Source organism: Ischnura elegans, chromosome 4 (assembly GCF_921293095.1).
Source record: "Ischnura elegans chromosome 4, ioIscEleg1.1, whole genome shotgun sequence".
Lineage (NCBI taxonomy): Eukaryota > Metazoa > Arthropoda > Insecta > Odonata > Coenagrionidae > Ischnura > Ischnura elegans.
Genome location: NC_060249.1, coordinates 8,873,748 through 8,895,057, shown reverse-complemented (window position 1 = coordinate 8,895,057; position 21,310 = coordinate 8,873,748).

The following is a 21,310-nucleotide window of genomic DNA, read 5'->3' as shown; positions in this document are numbered from 1 at the left end:
ATCACATTTGATTATGCATGATCAAAATTTTCGTCATAAGAACTAAGAAATATTTCAGGTCCATACAGAATGATTTTCTTAATGTCTTCACTTATATGTTGAAATGTTCCCTCTGGAAAATGTTCTACTTTGAGTTTGGCCTGCAATCAAAACCCTCCCGGAAATAAAGATTGCGTTCGTTGTGGAAAAAAATCACTTTTTCTTATTTAATCTTATGTTGGGAAACTAACAGCTCATATAATTCGTTTTAATTGTGGGTTTAAGTTCAATGAGCAAATATTTTATGGTAAATTCATTTGGAATCAATTGAATATATATTATTCAATTGAATATAATTTACTCCGTAGAATGCAAAATATGTAAAAAATATTTTGAAACTCTGGACAATTTAGCTGTCTTTTAAATAAATGGAGAAACGGAAGATAATTTGAGGCTAAGTTTTTCCTTAAGTCCCTCTTCCTCTTATTGTTGCAATTAGATTTTAAAGGGAGTAATTGCATATGTAACGTCGTAACATATTTTCCGAAATAAATACAAGCAGCTCCCTGTATATTTCGTCATCACTGGTCGACAAGCCATTGGTTTGACGCAACTCTCCTCTCTATTGTCCCGTCAGCTGATCTTTTCACACCGACGTATTTCTTTTCTCTCACTTCATGTCCATATGTTTCATTCTATGTCTTCCTTTTCCACTCTTGCCATCTACTTGTCCCTTGACGATTGCCTTCATCATGCCATCATGGCTCAATAAATAGCCGATCAAGTTGTTCCGCCTTCATAGTAATAGTTTTATGAGGCTCCTCTTCTATCCTACTCCTTTTAGCACTTCCTTATAGCTCTCTGGGCCAACCCAATTGATTTATATCATTCTTCTGTTGCACCATTGGAATGCCCACATCCCTGATTTCTTTGCAGCTATTATCTTCAATGCATTACTGTCGTAGAGCATCAATATTTTAAATTTTATCATAGAGCACCCGTGAATAAGATTTGATCCGTTCCTTCTTAGGTCCATGCCGTGATTGATACCTTACTCTCTAACCCACGAGAGCATTTGTGCTTTTAAAGCATTTTTAAATCCGAATATGTCGGTCGTGTTCTCAGAGGATCTGACGAGAGTGAACTGCATTCTATGCGAGGAGTCGGCGAAAGCATACTTCGGAAACACAAGAGGAATAATTCGTTGTCTCACGCATTCCCGTAGTGTGACGCAAATGATTGAATTTCCTTGGTGCAAGGGGGATGCAGTTTGAAAATTCCCGGTTGTATGAGATCATTCCAAGGACAGCATTTTGGCAGATGGACTTCTATTAGTTCCTGAGCTGGCCGATTTCCGACGTCAATGAGCATTGCGTTACTTTTCTTTCGCCTCTGTACTTTTGAATCGTAGTTTTCATGTGTGTATCTTTCCTTACATTTGAAATGAGAACCTTTTTTTACGCTGAATTCGAATATTTTTATTGATAACTGGCTCATAATTATTCCTGGGAATTCTGGAAGTCTTTCCGCGTTCGATGTATAACTTCTATTCATTTTTGGACATGGAAAAAAGCAGCTCGAAATTTAGTGTGCGCTTTTGTGGGAGCTTTTGTGTTCGCGCTCTTTTTGCGATGGTGGCACCATCTCTGTGGCGTGTTTGCAAACTGACGCTGAGGAGCGTATCAACTCCGTAGACACCCGTTAGATGGTGCATCGGTAGCTCTCGAAACGTGGAAAGCCATGTCTACAAGTTGGCGGGTACTCTGCTTTTGTATTCAAATCGCTCGCTGCGATGATTTTCCTTTCAAAGTATTTTCGCAGAGTTGGCTGAAGTAAATGGTTTTGCCATTCTTAGTTATAGTCAGCTAAGTATTGCGGAGTTTTGGCGAATTGAGTTTTAGTTTTGGCCTCTGGGTCTGGGTGATCGTAGTCCTCCTGCACTTGCCCGGATTCCAAGTCGGTGTGTAATTATTATCAGCATGACCTTACCATACCTTCCGTGAATTATGCAGTACCGGTAGTAATGAGAAAAATTTACATCGTGCAATTGCATCTCACCAAAAAACATAGGAAGTGAAGAAAGAAGTGAGGTTTATTTTCTTTAAGTAATAATTGTACTAATTTTTCTCTTGTGTTTATCTTTTGATCCACATAAACCAACTAAAACATACATTTTGCACAATGGTACTCAGCCATGTGACACAATTAATGAGCTAAATGCCGTATTTAATATTTATGACAACAAAGTAGTCGGTAAACCTGTATTTACTTACGTATGCAAGAACAGAATGCGAAACTCACAGTTTTAAATCCTGGAAACGTTAAGTAGGTACATTTTGTACATCCTAATTACGTTTTCATCCCTATGATTTTTTGAAACGCGTAATCATCGTAAGCATAAAGAGGGATGGGTTCACCCACTGGAATGAACTTAATCAGATATTGGTGTTTTTAATTCTTTTTACTCAACACAGTACTTCTTCTTCCAGGCGTGAGGCTGAATGACTGGGTCCGCGTGCAAGTTGGAGTGGATATTATGCAGAGACCTCACCGAGGGCCTAGCTGACATAGAACGGAGACCAGGGGCCCGTCATGAAATCGGTGAGCACAGAATAAAATCCTCCTCTCTACTGTAGCAGCACCAGCTCGCAAACCAATGGTTGCGTTCTCACTTTATGGTCTCAATCTTGCGCTGTCAGTTTAGAGGCCGGGAGAGCAATTCTCAAATCAGTGTCGCTTTGCAAAGCAGAGGTAGTATAATATTTACCCTGAATTCGTTGCGCAATTAGGTATGAGTGAATGTGATATCACCACACCCTTTGGCACAGGACTTCGATAAAGCACGGCAAAATTAAAAAAACAAATCAACAAGGTCTGGCCTAAAAATGGTCACCTAATTAAGAAAATGTTATCAGTGGATCAGTCTCTATCATTTTTTAATTTATTCTTTCTAATAGACTTGGAGGCATGTATTATCCAATTTCTATGAACTGAGCATAACTCATTATATAGTTTTGCGGTGAGAAGAGGTCGAAGGCAGGGGTGTAAATCATAAGGATAATAATACGTTCCCCGTGGAATTAATGTATGAGGCCTTCTGGAACAACAATTTCCTTGAATCGATCAGGCTAAATACTCCTGATTACGACCTTAAAATTCCATCAGCATCTTTTCATACCGTCTAAAATTGTTTGTTTTAGCTGTAAGAGGAAAAAATCGTCTCCTCGATGGAGTATCAGTCACACAATATACAGAGGGTGTTGAGTGGGCATGGTGGCCTAAGTGTTGGCTCCCCACCCTGTGGGTCCTGGTTCAAATCCTGGCGGTGGCAGAGAGTTTTCAGACACCACCCGATCCTAGTTTGAGTGATTTTTGGAGAGTACTTAGTATAGCACACCGTCCGTCGGATGGGATGTTCGCCTGTGGTCCCCTTGACGCCTTATGGCAGGCTAATGCTCCGACGCCGAGTATGCCCACACCTTGTCGTCCTCTCCTTTTCTCATGCGGCGCAAATGACTTTAGCTGTCGGTCGCATCCCCCAAATGCAATACTATGCCATTATTTTCAGTCATTTTGGACATGTTTTTTTTCAGGTAAACTTACACGATTCCGAGGATTTGTCAGTGTGGCATATTAATGATAGCGCACCAATATTCAGTAGAATAAATTAGAGCTGGGCTGTGGGTTTTCGAAAAATAAACATGCTGCCAATGTTTTTTATGGAAAATTGCTCCCTCGGCTCTTGCTGGGAATGTCGCAGGGAGAACCTTTGGTTGTTGAGTTAACCAATCAGATGATCGTGACTGCGCCCCGCGCCATCTGGTGCGAATAGAGCGAACGGCCGCGTTCGACACTAAAATATGTTAGGTATGTGTGGAATACAGTCCCTCGTGACGTATGAACGGTCAGAGTCTGAGTTGAGTGTAAAGCCTGAATCACACGATCATATTTTTTCCGTCCCTATTGAGTGATAGCTCCAGCGATATGTTCTCATGGACAAAAAGAGTGACCGCTCATTGACACATCATTTACAATTAATCACACGGTCATTCCCACCCTTGTGTCTTTTTCCATCGCTTATACCGACACTTCCCGTATTTAAAACTGTCAAAAACTAATCGTGGAGTTTAAGTAGCTGTAAGGGGTCGTGCGTGTTATTTGGCTGATGGACGGGACTAACAATGGTTTCAGGGACGTATATAGAGGGACGTTCCGAGTGATGGAATTCTCCATCCCTGGAGCCATCGCGAAAAGCGAATGCGTGAAACTTAAATTATTATTCCGCATTCATCAGAGCTGAGCGCATCGCTGTGGCTTGCGCTCGGAAGGGGCGGTAAAAGCGAATATTTCTCTGCAGATATCCAAAGCATGAAATAACTCACATCCAATAATGTGTGAATTAAAAAAAATTTGATGCATATTAATATGTAATCATAAATTTATGATTGAAATTCCGGAAAACTTAAAATTCAATAATCTACGAAACATCTAAGTACCTACCCTCTAAAAAAATGATCGTGCGATTCAGGCATAAATTTTCCTTTTACCCCCGTTGAAGAAGTAGTACTCTCTCGGTCGATTTAAAGAAAATGAACGGAGTAATGGGGGAGGGGGATGAGGATAAGGTGAGTGGGGGCGGGAGGGGAAGGATTAGCATCGTGCACTCGAGGGAAGACTACCTGGCGTAATATAGTAAGATGGACGGTCCATTGTCTTCGAGTGCTTTCTCCTCAGAAAGAGGCTGGGATCTCCCCGGGAAATTCCCCGCCGCCGGAGAGGGCTAATCTCGCCCTTGCAAGTGACCACTTGTGAACGGAGCGCTCTGATTGGAACGATTTGCCATGGTCCACTCGTCGCCTTTCCCCTGGACGGTGGGGGGGGGGGGGGCACGGTTTGTCACGGATCGGAATGGAGTAGTTTCCTTCATCGAAGACAACGAAATGAATTGATTGCGATTCCTTACCCACCATTACTCCGTCCACGTCCAAGGAAACCACCCTATTATTCCGATTGTTTCTCATTCCACACGGTCGCTTCCGAATGGTTGGATGACAGCGCGATCGGAATTTTTCGTGTGCTTGAAAATTTTCACTCCGAAGACGACTTGAGCCGTCTGTGTGAATAGTTGGTGAAAAATTAAAAGCACAACAACTTCCGATCGCATTGAAACCAATCGAAATCACCCGGAATAATTCCGATCAGTGTCATGTACGTACCCCAACGACAGCTGACTAGTCTACTCGAGGCACGTATGTTGACGATGTAATGCACGGAGGAACGTGAATTTCAAAATGCATCGTTTAAAAGCCGTAAATTTTATGATCGCATGCGAAAATTCATGAATGCAAGTTAAAAAAAATAGCTCCTTTGCTAATTCTTAAATGAGTTCACTCCCGTTAACTGAGAGAAATATGCAGATGTGTATTTTTGAAACATTCTTCTTATACAGCAGTAACGCCAATTTACTGTGGGAAATACAACAAATTTGATTATTAATACGCCTAGTATATAAATGTATGACAATACCTCCGCGGTCACGAGCAAATTCCGCATCTTCGCTGATGATGCAATAGTGTACAGAGAAATATTAGCCCATTCTTTTGTTTTTCTGCGTCTACATGGACGAAGCATATTAGCTGGCACTATCAGGGGCGCAGCTAAGAACTAAGGCTAAGAGGTTTTTAGGCGCAACTATTACTTAGTGGTGTGTGGGTATTGCATACCTGCCAGGGTAAGCGGGATTTGCGGGGGCCCTCCTCCAGAAAAATTTTACGATTAATGATTCACAATAGCGAGTTTTTTCGGCTTTCTGAGGGATAATTGATTATTCCTAACACTATTCTTTAATTAATATCAATCCAATTAAGTAAAATGGATTAAATTTAAATATTTCTCTGAACTCTGGGGGGGTTTTATCCCGCTCGCTGCGCCACCGGGCACTATTGGTACACCTATTTGTTGATAATAGTGGTGAGATATCCATGCATTCGAGAACGAGTGCTAATATCGATCGCTCGAAATCTGCCCATCGTTCGCTGGCGACTCCCCCACCGACGGCATCCGTCCCTCTCCCCCCCCCCCCCCCTCCCCTAACGCCTCCCTCCCCTCCAAGGTCGCCCCCTCCGTACTGAGTGCGCGTGCACCGGTGAAGAGGAAGAAAGATAAAGAGACGGAGAGCCACTCACTTCCCCTCTCCACACGGCGACATAACAGTCAGCTGATCCCGCTACCCTTCCCTTTTCACCAGAGGAAATATTGGAGGCAGAGCGGCGAGTATGACCGTGTTTTTTTCTTCAGTGTTTTTTCACTGGTCATTCGCTGGCAATTTTGCCGAATAAACCCTATTAGATTCCCAAAAAAAAGTGAACGATTTTTTTTGGTACAATTTTCTGCAATAAAATAATTTTATTTCGGTGGATATTTCTAATTGTAAGTCACTCCAGTAAGTTAGATACTTGGGATTCGTAGAATATGTAAATAGCCATAGCTCTTTCTTTTTTTAAGCGGAATTTGGATTTATTATTATTAGCTAATTTCATTGAGCAATGTTTCATGTATATATGTAACATTTTGTACCTTTTTTAGGCAAAATTGCATTATTTTACTATGTGTAGCTATTTAATGTGGTCGAAAGTGCGCATTACTCCCTGTCGATCGCCTTCTTTCTAACGGTTAACTTTTTTTTTTTTTTTAACTTGCGCTTTTATCTTGAAATGTCAAGGGTATGTATAGTATTTGCCCAGCATGAATATAAAAATATTTCCTAAATGTTTTGTTGGAGGTAGAATTTAATTACAGATTATCCAGGACAAGCTTTCACATCTAATACCTACCTAAATAAATATTCCATGACGGTAGCGTAAGTTAAATACGATTAACACGCCAAGAAGAAAGAGAAAATCTGAATCCGGTGGAGTGGAAGTGATGCGCTCTCTGAAGGTTTCGGGTTGTACTACTGGCCACGTTAAAAAAAAATGAATGCGGATTTAGTGTTTACTTTGGAACAAGAGATAGTGGTGGAGCCTACCGGTAGGAGCTGACTGAGTGCATGTTGGGGAGAAGCACTTGTCCCACACCCTTGGGGTGGGTCGAAGGGTTTCAAATTGATTTATGAAAAATTTCCAAAGTATTTTCTTTTGATTAAAATTTTTGTATTTTAGATACAGATGAAATTTGACAAAGTTTCGTTGGTGCACCAAAATGTACCATGACAGAGTTAGTGTTAACAGAGCAATAGTTACGCCACGAAAAATTATAAATTATGAGTCCGTCCTAGAGGAAGTGATACACCTACATAATATCGTGCGAGCCACTGCTAGGGTGTTTGGCAGGGGGTGACCAATCATCAGCACATGAGACTATCTCTACTTGCACACCGCACGGTCATCGAATATGTTACGATTAATAACAAAAAAATACGAGCACATTCATGCGAAGGCAAGCTAGCCGACAGGTAGTAATTCCTAGAATGAAGTCATGCAAGGTTAGAACAATAGAAAATTAAAACATGCGATGAGTCGTACTAGCGAGTGACGCCATTAATTTTATTTATCGAGACACCGTTCCTATCCTCAATAGTTCGAGGACAAATGGCATTTTAATCTCTCTGCTTTTCAGTCTATTTCCTTTATTGTTTTCTCGTGATCACGACGAACATAGTACGACGATAAACGAAGGATATTTTTCACGTTGTCTGAGAAAAAATCTTCTCCAACTTTAACTAGTAAAATTTAGCTCAAACTTAGCTCTACGCTACTGTAAAGATTCCCATTCTGACTCTCCTATCATATTGGAAACACTGTACTTTTCTATCGTAACAACTCATCACGAATCTGGCCGCCCTGCGCTGTACTCTTATTGATTTCAGATATCAGTCCGACTTCAGCAGCAGCATACTCCGAGCGAGACTTTACTGAAGCCACGTAGCATGCGTCCTGATTCGCATTCGCATATGTACACACGAGCCGCTTCTAAAAAGTTGGCTTTACTTCGTGCGAGCGAAATGTGAAAGCCAAGTCGCACGAAGCCACATCATCTCTGAAGTCGAATCAACAAAGGGAGTGATGTTTATAAAGGGTGACGGGAGAAGTTCCCTCGGCAGATGATGCCCTAGTCCACTTTCCCGGACATCACACGTGCGATAAACGGACGAGGCGACGGCGTTTCGCCCATTCAAATATACAGGGTGATTCAAAAAGAATACCACAACTAACAGGAACTAGTAGGAAGAAAGGGCAGATCCTCAGAGCAGCTTATAAATAAAAAAAGGCAACTAAAGGCAGATAATTCTTTCGAAATAGCTTCAAGGATAGTATTTTCTTTGCATCCTATCACATGAGAACACAGTGGTAGAGCGTGGTTTTTTTATATCTCTAATAGGGTGGTTTCCTTCATCAAAGAAAACGAAAAGCATTGATTGCGATTCGTTACCCACCATTAGTGTATTCATAATACACAAATTATTTTGTTTTAGAAATACCGGGTTAGACGAACGGCAATGGTCCATTTTTATCCTCATTTGAAAAGGGCCAGATTGGCGCCCATGCGATGCCACTCCACGTGACGTCACAGGGACCTAGTTTCTATACGAGAAGATAGGAGTTATACGTCGTCTGAGGATACCATTGCATGCATGAGGCGCAGAGCTCAGGGAAACATGTCTTAACAATCACTTATTAAAACTGGCTAAGGTCGGAAAGTTTTCCTCGTTTGATAAGTTATTAATAATCCTTATTTAAGCCAAGCGCTACCAGCCAGCAGGGTACTAGGCTAGCCGCTAGCAGCCTGCGTCGTATCAGAGCTAAGCCTCGCCTCAAGGTCACCTCGCAGGGCGGGAGGGGGAACCAGAAATACGTCACGCGGAGAGACTTCCCGACATTCATACTTAAGCGTCGCGTTTTCGCGCGCTTGAAAATTTTCACTTTTCATTTAATCGCGAAAAATTGATATCGTCATTTAAAAATCTAAAAGCGTGAAATACGTACTCCAGGAGTAATAATCTTTCGATTTAGGCAATAAAAAAATAATAGGAAACCACCCTATTGTGCATACTTAAAAAAATATTTGCATATGATATTACAGCGCGCTATCCTGAGACCCGGACGCTTTCATAACATTAACAATTAGGTTTATGGATCATTAAAAGGTGTGTTTGCTGAAATAAACTCACAAAAACAAAAAATGGCAATTGGTTATGTTATTTATAAAGTTAAAAAGCCCTAAAAAATGTGAGAAATTGCACTCAAACGACTTCCGCTAAAAACCACTCCTGCAATTCGAAAATGGGCAGTAAAGGAAGATATAAAGATCTATTTACAATGGAATGATATTTTAGCTTCACATATTTAGTATTTTTGGACAGTTTGAATGCAATCGAAAAATCGACTTTTGTCCGCGGGCATCTCAGACCACTGTGAGGCGACGTTTCGCTCATTCATGTATCGAGAGATGGGCTGTATTGAAAAACATGTATTTAAATTACTTATTGTCGATACTTTTCTATTTTGTATTCTAAATGCAATTTTTAAAAGTATTTTGTGTCCAAAATATAATTGAGAGGTATTTTTTTTTCAAAGCGCATTCAAAATCTAAATACATAGTTTAATGTAGTTCCAATCGCACAGTCATGGGCTCCGGGCATCTATGTGGCCGGCTACATACAGGATGTATTTTTTTCAGTCACATTAAACTGTCGCTACCATTTTAACAATTATGTAATGACTAATAAAGTAAGTCAGAGCTTACAATCTGGGCGGGAAAAAAAAATATCTATATTTTTCTCTGTCTGCGGTAGTTGTGCTTCGTGTTCGAAGGGTGTTTTTTTCCTCTAATTATCCATGCATGGATTTATTTATCACTAATAACCAATGTTTGTAGGCCCTACATTGCTGAAATATGCGGCGTATTTTGCTGAATTTACGGAAAATTATGAACTTATTGATTTTCTCGTTTCCCGGAAACAATTCACATTCATTCCCTCGAACTCGACTCTCTCTGATCCTCTTCACCTGGGACATTACATCAACATGATGTATAGCTCTTCGAGAAATATCTTAAATTCTGTGCACTTTCAACCGTGTTCAAGGTCAAGGTCTTATCAGAGGGTGGAGCTCCATCTCTCACTGTTGGCATCAGCGTGTATTTGGGAGTATTGAACGGTGGTTCCGCAACCACTTTCCCTTCCAATTTCCCTTTTCTAGTCCATTTATCATTCTTCTCCAGAAAATGCGTCCAGTAGGAACATACCATCAAATATTTAAGCATTAGAATCATGATATGAGTGAAAAGAAAATTATTAAAAAACTGAAACATTGGCTATGCTTCCTCTCGTCTCTCTTTTAAGGCTCTCAGCCATCAAATCATCATATATCTCATCCATTTTCTTATGAAACTAGTACTTTTTACGGAAGATTTATTTTTTACGCGTATAAATATGATCTGGCAATTTGAATTCTAGTTTATCTTCAATTAACTAATTTGGAATCAATTAGATACTTCATTATATTTCCAATGAAAGTTGTTAAATATTCACACGTTTTAATCAGTGGGATTGTTTTAATGTCAATAATTTTAACGCCATACTACGCAGGTGGGCTGTGTTTCGTATTTAAAGAAAGCATTCTGAAATAGCAGTCGTCGTCAGTAAAAGCTTCCTGCCGCCTCACTCCACTGTCTTGAATCTCCATGGAAGCAACACTTTTCCTAATTTCCCCTCCTTTCATGACTCTCGGAGTTCAACCGACTATCCGTCCTCTACGTCACGCTCACTCGTGCAAGTCTGGGCCGTTCGTATTCCAAAACATTACTCGATCTTCAGTCATCACTCTACCTTGAGTGGTTCAGATCTCAAACTCAATTTGAGTTTGATGTAGAGTTCGTATTTTAGAAACGAACATCAACTCAACTCACTTGGGCTAGATTGTTTATAGTAAAGTTTAATAAATAATTAATTTACCAACACTATTTTCATTCATCAATGAAATTTCTCCTTCTAATCAAAAACTAAAATTACTTGAGTACAATATCACTCGAGTAAGTAATTTTTACGTGAGATATTACATTTTTAAAACGTGAGGCAAGGGCATCGGACATCTTGGAACTTGGCGATTCAATTGAAGTTGGGATTCTAGTATGGTCTCGTTCGTCTCGTTATACCAACGTGGAAACCGAGCGGGGTTTTGAGTCGGGATCAAGACTTAAGTAACCCTCTGGAATACAGGCATCCCTGTTGCGTAGCACCCGGTGTGATGCTCAGGCCTCGCCGCTCAACGGCTGAGTTTTACTATTTGTCAAGTGTAAGGGTCGTCATTTTCGAGTGTGTTCGTACTATTCTTTGTTGAATTGTTTGCAAATTGATTTTTCTATTTTGTGCTTCCTCTATCTTTTAAGGGGAATCCTCTTGGGCGCATAGGATGAGTGCAGCGCATAGTCTTTTCAGATGGCCTCATACCGAGCGCATGCTTAGCTGTATGAGTGCATGATCGAGCACTGAACCTCGCGAGCGCACTCAAAGGGTCGGGCGAGTCCATTCCACGCGAGAGGGGAGGCGGAGAAGTGAGGCAGGGGGAGTGATCTTTTATATTCCGAGAGAGTCTGCTGAATCAGACGCGAGGGAAGGTGATGCTCTGCCAATGGCGAAAGTGGAAATGGGTGGAGGGGAAATACTTATTATACCTTCCATTATTTTATGACTAACCTTTTGTTGTTATCTCAACCACTGGGACTGGGCATGGAGGGACTCAGTCCGTCCCGTAGAAGCTTAACTACTTATGCGGTAACGGTTCAAGTGCCTCTTCTGTTTTGTGTGGTGCTGATTGTTAATTTCCAAAGGAAAACGAAATTAATTAAAGTGAAATGAGACAAGAAAAAGATGAGAATTGGGGCGTTGAAAATAGTTCAAAGAAAATGAATAGAAATTAAACAAATAAATGAAAATGCCTCATATCTCTTTTTATTTTGAATTACTGTTTTTCTTTGTATTTAAATCATTTTTTTAAATTTTTGGCATTTTTCTTATTTTACGCAAACAATACGCTTACGCGGACGCGCGCGTAATTAAAAAAAACTCTTCTGAATTGGCTGTTTGGAGTGAGTTTCGGACTCACTGGTAACGTAACAATGTATCGCGAAGTCAGCGTGATTAATGTACGTGTCGGCGCATTCGTATCGGTTTTCAAAAGTTTCATCAGCGCGGCGAATCGCGCGGAGGGATTCATTTGTTCCAAATACTTGTCGTAGAGTATTTGCACTCGAGGGGAATGAAATTGAAATGTTATTGATTTGATAGATTTATATCATCGCGAACATATACGAGATAGAACTCGTATTTAACTATAGATTGAAAGTTCTGAAAGATTTATTTTTGGAAAGTTGGATGCTCTCTCTTCATCTCCAATGTGCAATTCCTTCCTTCTTTGATGTTTATCATCATTCCTTGCCTCCTCCTCCCTCTTCTTCTTACTCCCTCTTACACTCTCTTCTATGTATTATTTAACCGGGAGGTTCTGGGTTCGAGTCTCAGTCAGGCCGCATTTTTACCCTCTGATTTCTGGCATTTTTCCATCTACCACAGCACTGTTGTCCTCGTCCTTGTTGTATTCGACTTTGCCACACATTTTCCATTATATGTTCGTATCCCGTTATTTCCTTACCTATGAATTTATTTGTATCTTATATAATTAAAATGTGTCCTATCCACTTTGACTTTCTCATTTTAATATATCTCTTGTTTCTTCTCCCATTCTCCTTAGTACTTCTTCATGCGTAATGTTAACTTTCCCAGCGGCGCAGCGAGTTTTTTTGGGGGGGGGGGGGGGGGGGGTTTGGGGGTTAAATCCTCCCCCAGAGCTCAGAGAAATTTTTGAAGTTTAATCCATTTTACTTAATTGGATAGATATTACTAATAGAATAGTGTAAGGATTATTAAAATATCCCTCAGAAATCCGTAAAACTCACTATTTTTAACCGTATATCTTAATATTGCGCAATTTATTAATCTCGCACCTACTGCTTATCCTGGTGGGTATTCCACACTCCCACACACACTGGTATTAGTTGCACCTAAACAATCCCCCCCCCCCCTACAGCCTTAATTCCTAGCTGCGCCCCTGATCTTTCCGTCCAATCTTCTTAATTCGTCGCCATTATTGATACATATATTCCACCGAATTAAACCTGAATCTGTTGTTTGTACAGCTCATTTCCTAGGTGGAGTTCGGATCAGTGATCCGAGTGGCGACGCGGGGAGATTTCATGAGGGAGGAGCGTTTTTCTTTTAAAAGAGATATTTGCCGTTTACTCACCCGAGCGGCGATGGTGTGTGATTTCAATGGCGAGAGAAAGAGAGAGAGGTAGGGGGAAAAACTGACGTAAGGGGGGAGGAAGTTTGTGGGACGTTGATGTATTAGTAACAATGGCGATGTATCACTATTCTATTAGTAATATCAAACCAATTAAGTAAAATGGATTAAACTTAAAAATTTCTCTGAGGTCTGGGGGAGGGTGTGTCGCTGCCTCCTCGCTGCACCACTGGGAAAGATAACATTACGCATGAAGAAGAACTAAGGAAAATGGGAGAAGAAAGAAGAGAGCAATTAAAATGAGAAAGGCAAAGTGGATAGGAGGTTTTTTATTTACATAAGAATAATACATAGAAGGGAAGAGAGGAAGATGGAGTATGAGGCAAGGAATGCTGATAGACATCATAGAAGGAAGGAATTGCATCGAGAGGATTCATGATATGAGTGAACAGAAAGTTATCAAAAACTGAAGCACTTGCTGTGCTACCTCTCGCGCCTCTATTAAGGCTCTCAGCCACCAAATCATCATGCATCCAACTTTCCAGCCTTAAATCAATCTTACACCGACTAATGTTTCAACGGATAACCGACAGGCCTACAAAACGATGAGTAAGCTATAGTTAAATATATGTTCGCGATGATATGATTATCAAATCAATGACTTTTCAATTTCATTCCTCAACGTCCCACATACTACCTCCCCCCCTCACGTCAGTTTCCCCCCCCCCCCCCTAACTCTCTCCCCCTCTCGCCATTGAAATCCCACACCACCGCCGCTCGGGTGAGTAAACGGCAAATGTCTCTTGCAAGAAAAACACTCCTTTCTCTCTCCTTCTCACTTCTCCCTCCCCCCCCCCCCCAATCGTCCCTTGCGTAGCGGGTGCTGCAGGTGTGCTGAATCGAATAATGGTCCGAAGGGGGCGGGTGAGTGGCGAAGGCCACCGACAATGAGTGAGTGAGGGTGCAACGCGCCTCCGACGTGAGAGAGCGACCGAACACAACAAACACAGCCTCTCTCTCTTATCACCCTTTCGGTTCGCGCGCGAATTCCGCTGCCAGTGAGCGAGTGCGCATGTTGGAGTCATCCATTGGAATCGGCCTTTTCGAAGCGTTGTATTCAAATGCTCTTACCCTCCCAGAAATCTCATGGGCGATTAGAAATAAAGGAGTAAAACTTTGTCAGGTTCACCTGTAATAATGTTCACCTCAAAATATTACCTCACAGAGAGAATTTGAATCCTAGACCAGTGGCGGATACAGATGGGGGGCGCTGGGGGCGCCCCCCCCCCCCCCCTTTGCGGGCCCGCCGGTATTGCCAAACATTGCAGAACCACAAAATTATAACTTTTTTATACCATAAGATGGCATTTTCTTGTATATATAAATAAATTAATTTAAAATTTTCTTACTCTGCTTGTGACTAAAGATTATTTTTTATTAGTATAAAAGGGAAGGTAACTCAAGATATCTTTTGCGCCCCCCCCCCCCTCGAGTTTTTTCTGTATCCGCTACTGCACTAGATTCCAAGTGTGGTGAAACAGTTCGGACCGCCCGCTTCGGACCATTATTCGATTCAGCACACCTGAAGCACCCGCTACGCGAGAGACGATAGGGGGGGGGATGGAGAAACGTCCCACATACTACCCCCCCCCCACTGTCACCATGGTTATTCTCTCAGCTGTCAACACAAGAATGAAAGTAATTTCGAGCTTTCTGGTCATATTGCGGAACGAAATAAAATAATAAAACAAAAAAGAATCCGAGTGAAAGTCAACTCTAATGACTTCGCCGCACATATAGAATCGGTTCATTACATAATGCAGTTCATCTACATAATATTCTACGAGCCACCTCTTAGAGTTTTTGCTGGGGATGACCAATCACTAGCATGGATCGTGCGAGAAGATCTCAGCATGCATAAAGGCCGTTTTACACTGGGCACGGAATTGCGCAGGTTAGAGCTGCATTAATTTCTAAAATGGCGCGGAATTGCGTGAATGCATGAACGAAATTAGAATAAGGGCTATTTTGCCGTCTCGCATCCACGCATTCTCGCATGTGTTCTAGCAATTGACCACTTTACACGACGCAATTTCGATTGTCCCTTCGCACGTACGTCAGGTTGCGCAATTCCGTGTACCGTGTAAAACGGCCTTAACACACATAGTCATAAGAATATTACGCATAATTATAAAAAATACGTTTACATTCATGCGAAGGCAAGCTAGTCGACGGTTAGTAATTCCTAGAGTAAAGTCATGGGAGGTTAGAACAATGGAAAATAAAAACATGGCAATGAGTCGTCCTAGCGAGTGACGCCATTAATTTTATTAATGGACACACCGCTGATATGATTAATAGTACGAGGAAAGAATGACATTTTTAATATCACTCTCTTCTTAGCAGTCCACTTCCTTTATTTTATTCTCGTGATCACGTAACGCATACGATGGTAAGCTAAGGATTTTCGACTGAGAAAAGCATTCCCCTATACTTTGCGCTGCTTAAACGGCATTTTATATATACCATGCAATGTTGTGTTGATGCCCTCTTTAATGCCCTCGCCGCACTGCGAGATTCGGTGCATTGCAACGAGCTTTGCATGCTGTAGTAACTTGCGATGACGCATCTGCATCTACATGACAGCTTACGAACCAACTCTAGGGAGTTAAGCAGGGTGTGCATAATCACCAACATGCAGCATGCAATCGGTTCCTCACATGCACACTTTATTGGTCTTAAAAAATACTCAATAAAAAACTGTACGTTCACAACCCTGCAGGTGGTGTGAGCATGCAACCCGAGGCCAGGACAGAAATATACTCAGAAAGCTGAAATTTGATAACGGCTACTATTTTATGTAAAAGCCGTTTTACACGGTACACGGAATTGCGCAATCTGACGTACGTGCGAAGGCGCAATCAAAATTGCGTCGTGTAAAGCTGTGAATTGCTAGAACACATGCGAGAATGCGTGGATGCGAGACGGCAAAATAACTCCTGTTCTAATTTCGTTCATGCATTCGCGCAACTCCACGCCATTGTAGAAATAAATGCAGCTCTAACCTGCGAAATTCCATGCCCGTGTAAAACGGCCTTAAGTATCTCCACCATTTTCCTCTTGCATGCCGGTAATCGATCACCCCCTGCCAAACACCGTTGAAGATGCTCGCTGGGTATAATGTAGATGGGTTGCGATTAGCCAAAGGGTTTACTGCGATAAAGAAAAAAAGGTCAAACATTGCACAATAAAGAAAATCAATTCGGGTCAATAAAAATGGAGTAAGAACAAAGATAAATGAACATGGAAATAAAAAACATGCGATAAGTGGATGTGATAACTTTTATGAAGTTACAAACTGTTGCCACCTCTGAATGTTACGGGGAAAGAATGATGTTTTCAATCACTCTTTTTTGTAGTCAATATCCTTTGTATTCTTCTCGTGATATATTCTATCGTAGTACGACAGATACTAATGTGCGACATTCTTTGCCGAATTAATCTGCCTTGACGGGGCTCATTAATTGCGACGCTTCTTGCGAATGTAGTCGATCGAGTGGCGAAAGTAGACGGAAGATGTTATTTTTCTCGACCGGAGAAGGATATTCGTCGCCTTCATTTGCGGATTCATCTTCAACTTGGAAATGAATTGTACTATCTCTATTTGGTATATGTACCCTGTCGTATTATTCTATAGGGAAATATAAGGATACAAAGCAGAAATAAAGAGGGTATTTCCTTTGAGAATAACTCGTGAGTGTTTAAACCGATCGGAGTTTACCCTAATGAATGCTTGTGTGGACTTAACAAATTTTCATACTATGTATTTAGCCAACGACGAGTCTTCTTGAGTAAGGTCGATTACAGAGTCGCTACCAGTCGCAACTCTTCCCCATAATCATCGTGATGCTACAATATGTTTTTTTCGAGCCATTGGAATTTTTACGAACACTTTCCCTGGCACCGATTTTAAGACTAATATGCCGACTGCGCCAATTGTTTTTATAGTTTTTATATTTTGATGCTTTTCATTTGAGCGAATGGGGAGAAGTCTGTTGACCTAAAAATTGTTAGTTTATAACTATCGGTGAAAATGACACTCGCGGCGTGGAACGGCAGCCTTGATAACAAATCGTTGTTCTTAGTCAACTTAATCATCGAAGAGTTAGTAAAATTTTTAATTATAAAGGCCTTTTAACAGTCGCAATTCAACAGCACTGTGAGTTTTAAAAAATCGCTTTTCCGTAGAAGTATAATTCTTTTATCTGTTAAAAACTGTTATCTGAAATTTTATTGCAGTTAAGTCTTCATCTATAACTACTTAATAGTTCCTACTTCATCCCATGGCTACGATTTCATTTAACTCGTTTATGCTCCGATTAGCGAATTGGTGAAAATATCCATCCCGGGGTTCCGCTGGTCTAACAATGAGTTACGTCCAAATGAATACACAATTTGTTCTCTAAAACTTTTCAATGTGTGTATTTTAAATTTAAAAAATGATCTGTTCAGTTTGGGGTGGGATACGGAATAAAAATGATACTTGATATTCTTTCCAGGGGCGACCACCTCCCTAGGGTATTGTCTACATCGGGGTGTGCCCGAATCCTTGAATCTGTCCACACTGATTCGACACGCCCCGATAGAATAAGTACCTACTTTGTAATTGGATGGGTCCTTGGTTACGTGTCGGAATCGATTCCGAGCTATTCAAGCAGGTTTTGAAAATCCGCTTGCTGCTTCTGCATATATTGGCACAAGCAGTCCGGTATTGCTGGGTAAGAAAGTAGTCATGAAGACTCTTGGGAACTTCCTCACTCTCTACCTAAGTGTGTAGGCATTTAAGAATAAACTAATGACGGAAATCCGACGGGCTTCACCGATATCATTAATGCGCAAAATTAATATTAGTGGGCATCTGACGTTTCCTTGTGGTACTTCGTGGCGGATTAAAGGAGGAGCCCCCTACCCCTCGTAATATCAGGGAAAGTTTGAAAAGATGGTAATATTTAAGGTGTCTTTCCAATGGAAGATTTCATTTCGCCAGCTTCGCTAACAAAGTTTAAAAATAATTGATCAGTATCCAAAAGTCACTTGTCTACGCATAATGAGACTTCAGACGCTTAATCGTTGAAGGGTATTGCATATTACCTAAGTGACCCCTCCCCCCGATCGGAAAGCAAAGATCTTAATCATCGCCAATGAGACACGATCTTCATCCGAAGTAAGATTGAGTTAGCATTTTCGTGCTGCATCTGCATGTGTTGACAATGATTCTCAACAGTTTCTTCAGCTATCCTGCTGGCGTCCTCTGGTTAAGGATGGCAAGAAGCTTTGGTAGTACTCTCTTATATGTACAGGGAATTTTGAGAGCCAAACCCAGAAATTTTCCTCGGCCAATCTTAGAACGTCCTCAATTTTTTTGCGGAATTATTCTTTTCCACGCGCTGTGAGGTGGGTACCCATCCTTTGAGTTGACATTATTTGGTCTTTTGGCGATTATCAAGGCCTATCTTGGGAAATATTTCTCTTCTATTGCCATTTTTTTAGCCTCATCAAATAAAATTTTATTTCGGGGTTTACTCCAGGCGTGCTCTGCGATGGCCGATGCTTCGAACTTTTTGTTTTTAGTTGCTCTCCGGTGTTCATTTAGACGTGTTTTCAGGACTATGCATGTTTCACTAATATAGGTAACATTGGACAGAAGAGCATGGCACTTGGTATACGCCCTCGGAGAGCGCAGATAAAATTTTGTCCTTGGGCCTTGGAAGGATGTCGGCTTTCTGAGGGACGCAATTGAATCTAGTGACCAAATCATGCATGCTTCTTCCAAGTCCTTGGGATTTTCTCAGAAGTACCATCCAACACTACTCTTTGCCCTTCTTGGCTTCATAACCCTCCCATGCAATTAGTGACCTTATCAACCACTCCATAAGTTAAAATACACCAACGGATGAAGTTCTCCATGAAAAAATATTTGACTTAACCGGGATTCGAACCTGGATCTTCCAAATGCCGGTCAGGCGTGTTAACCAGTCACACCACCAAGTCATTTTCTCAGTGCAAACTTCGGGATGGGTTTTACCGAAAAAGATGTTGACGTCACAAGTCCACACTGTGGCACATGTGGCGAGGATCGTGCTCACTAAGCCACTGTCGGGGTGTAAAACCCTTATTTTGTCGCTGGTCTGCGACGACGAATTTCAACGCACTGCAGGAACAAGTGACTTTGTACGCAGTCACGCGCACGGGTGCAAAGTTAAATACACCAACGGATGGAGTTCGCCATGAAAAAATATTTGACCGGCAATCGGGAGATCCGGGTTCGAATCGCGACTAAGTCAAATATTTTTTCGTGGCGAACTTCATCCGTTGGTGTATTCAACTTCGCACCCGTGCGCGTAACTGCGTAAAAAGTCACTTGCTCCTGAAGTGCTTTGCAACCCATAAGGTTTGAATTTAATTATTTGCTCCTTTATGGAGCACTTTGTTGAACGTTTTATAGAATTAAAAAAAGGTACCAGATAGGTTACTTTTGGTTGTATGTGTCAAGAAATCGTTGGCGTTTGTAGGATCGATTATTATTCGATATATTTTTTATATTCGTGTTTATATCCATATTATTCAATATTCATGGAGAAAAAGTTAGCATCATTCGAATTTCTGATGACTGAGTTGCCATAGAAGAGACAGAGAAGGGTTTGAAAAGGTTCTGGTTCATATGAATAGACCAGTGAGGTTTCAGCTGAGAATAAGCACAACAAAAATCAAGATATTAGTGTGCATCAGAAGAGAAGTTAAGACTAACAGTACACTTGGGAAACAAGAGCCGGTTTAGGTGGATGAACTTAGTTACTTGGGAAGCAGAATAACCAGCAATGGGATAAGCAAGAAATAAATTATAATAATCGGCAGAATGCCCCAGCCGAAGAGAGCATTCCGCCAAAAGAAAGATCTACTCACAGCAGGAAATTTAAGCGTAGAATGAAGGAAACGATTAATCGGAACATACAATTGGATAATACTTCTCTACGGATGAGAGGCATGGACAATGATCGCAGCGGAGAAAGCAAGGATAGAGGCCTTTGAAATGTGGTGCTAAGGAAGAATGATGAGAATCGAATGGATCGACCAAATATGTAATAAGGAAGTCCTAAGGAGAAGTAGGAGGGAAGAGAAGCCTCATGAAAACCTTAATAAGAAGACGGAACAACCTTATAGGCCACATCTTGAGACATGATGGCCTGATGAAGACAATCGTCGAGGGACAAGTGGATGGCAAGAACGGAAAAGGAAGACCTCTAACGAAATATATGGAACTGGTAAAGAAGGAAGTGAAGTAGAAGAAATACGTAGGTGTGAAAAGATTAGCCGATAGGAGAACTGAGTGGAGAGCTGCGTCAAACCAATCTTAGGATTGTTCACCAGTGATGATGATATTGTTTATCCATTGTCCGTTGATATATCCGTTTAATTGAATCGGAATGTATTGTATGAGTGCATGAAAGCTTATGATTAAACGAACAAAGGATAGCACAGAGGGATGTGGAGAATTAAGGAGAGGGAAGGCCACTGTCGGCCAGTCATTCGTCATTTGGACTGAGGGAAGTGTGATAGGGTCGCAGTTGAAATTTGTGTTGGATGAGGGATGGTGGGCGACCATATATAAAGTGGCGCGTGTGTAACTTCGAGGAAAGAGGCCAGGGCTGCATTTAGTGGTCCAGCAAATGCGGATTTGGGTTAGAAAGGATCTAGAGCAAGGATTTAAAGGAAGCATCCTCAGTTGACCACCCGTGCCCTTGCAAAATGTTTCGGAGTGAATTATTCCAAGGGAACGTACTTAAGTTGGAGAGCGCTGAAAGTTGACAAATATTTCTTTGTAAATCGACGCTTATTGTAATATATTGTAACATGGAGTCATGATAAATTCGTTTGCTCCCTCCTCCGTCTCAGTAAATTAATCAACGCATCAGATGTCAGAAGCACCCGCGAACTTACAGCCATAAACGATTTCATTTCCCATCTAGTTAATA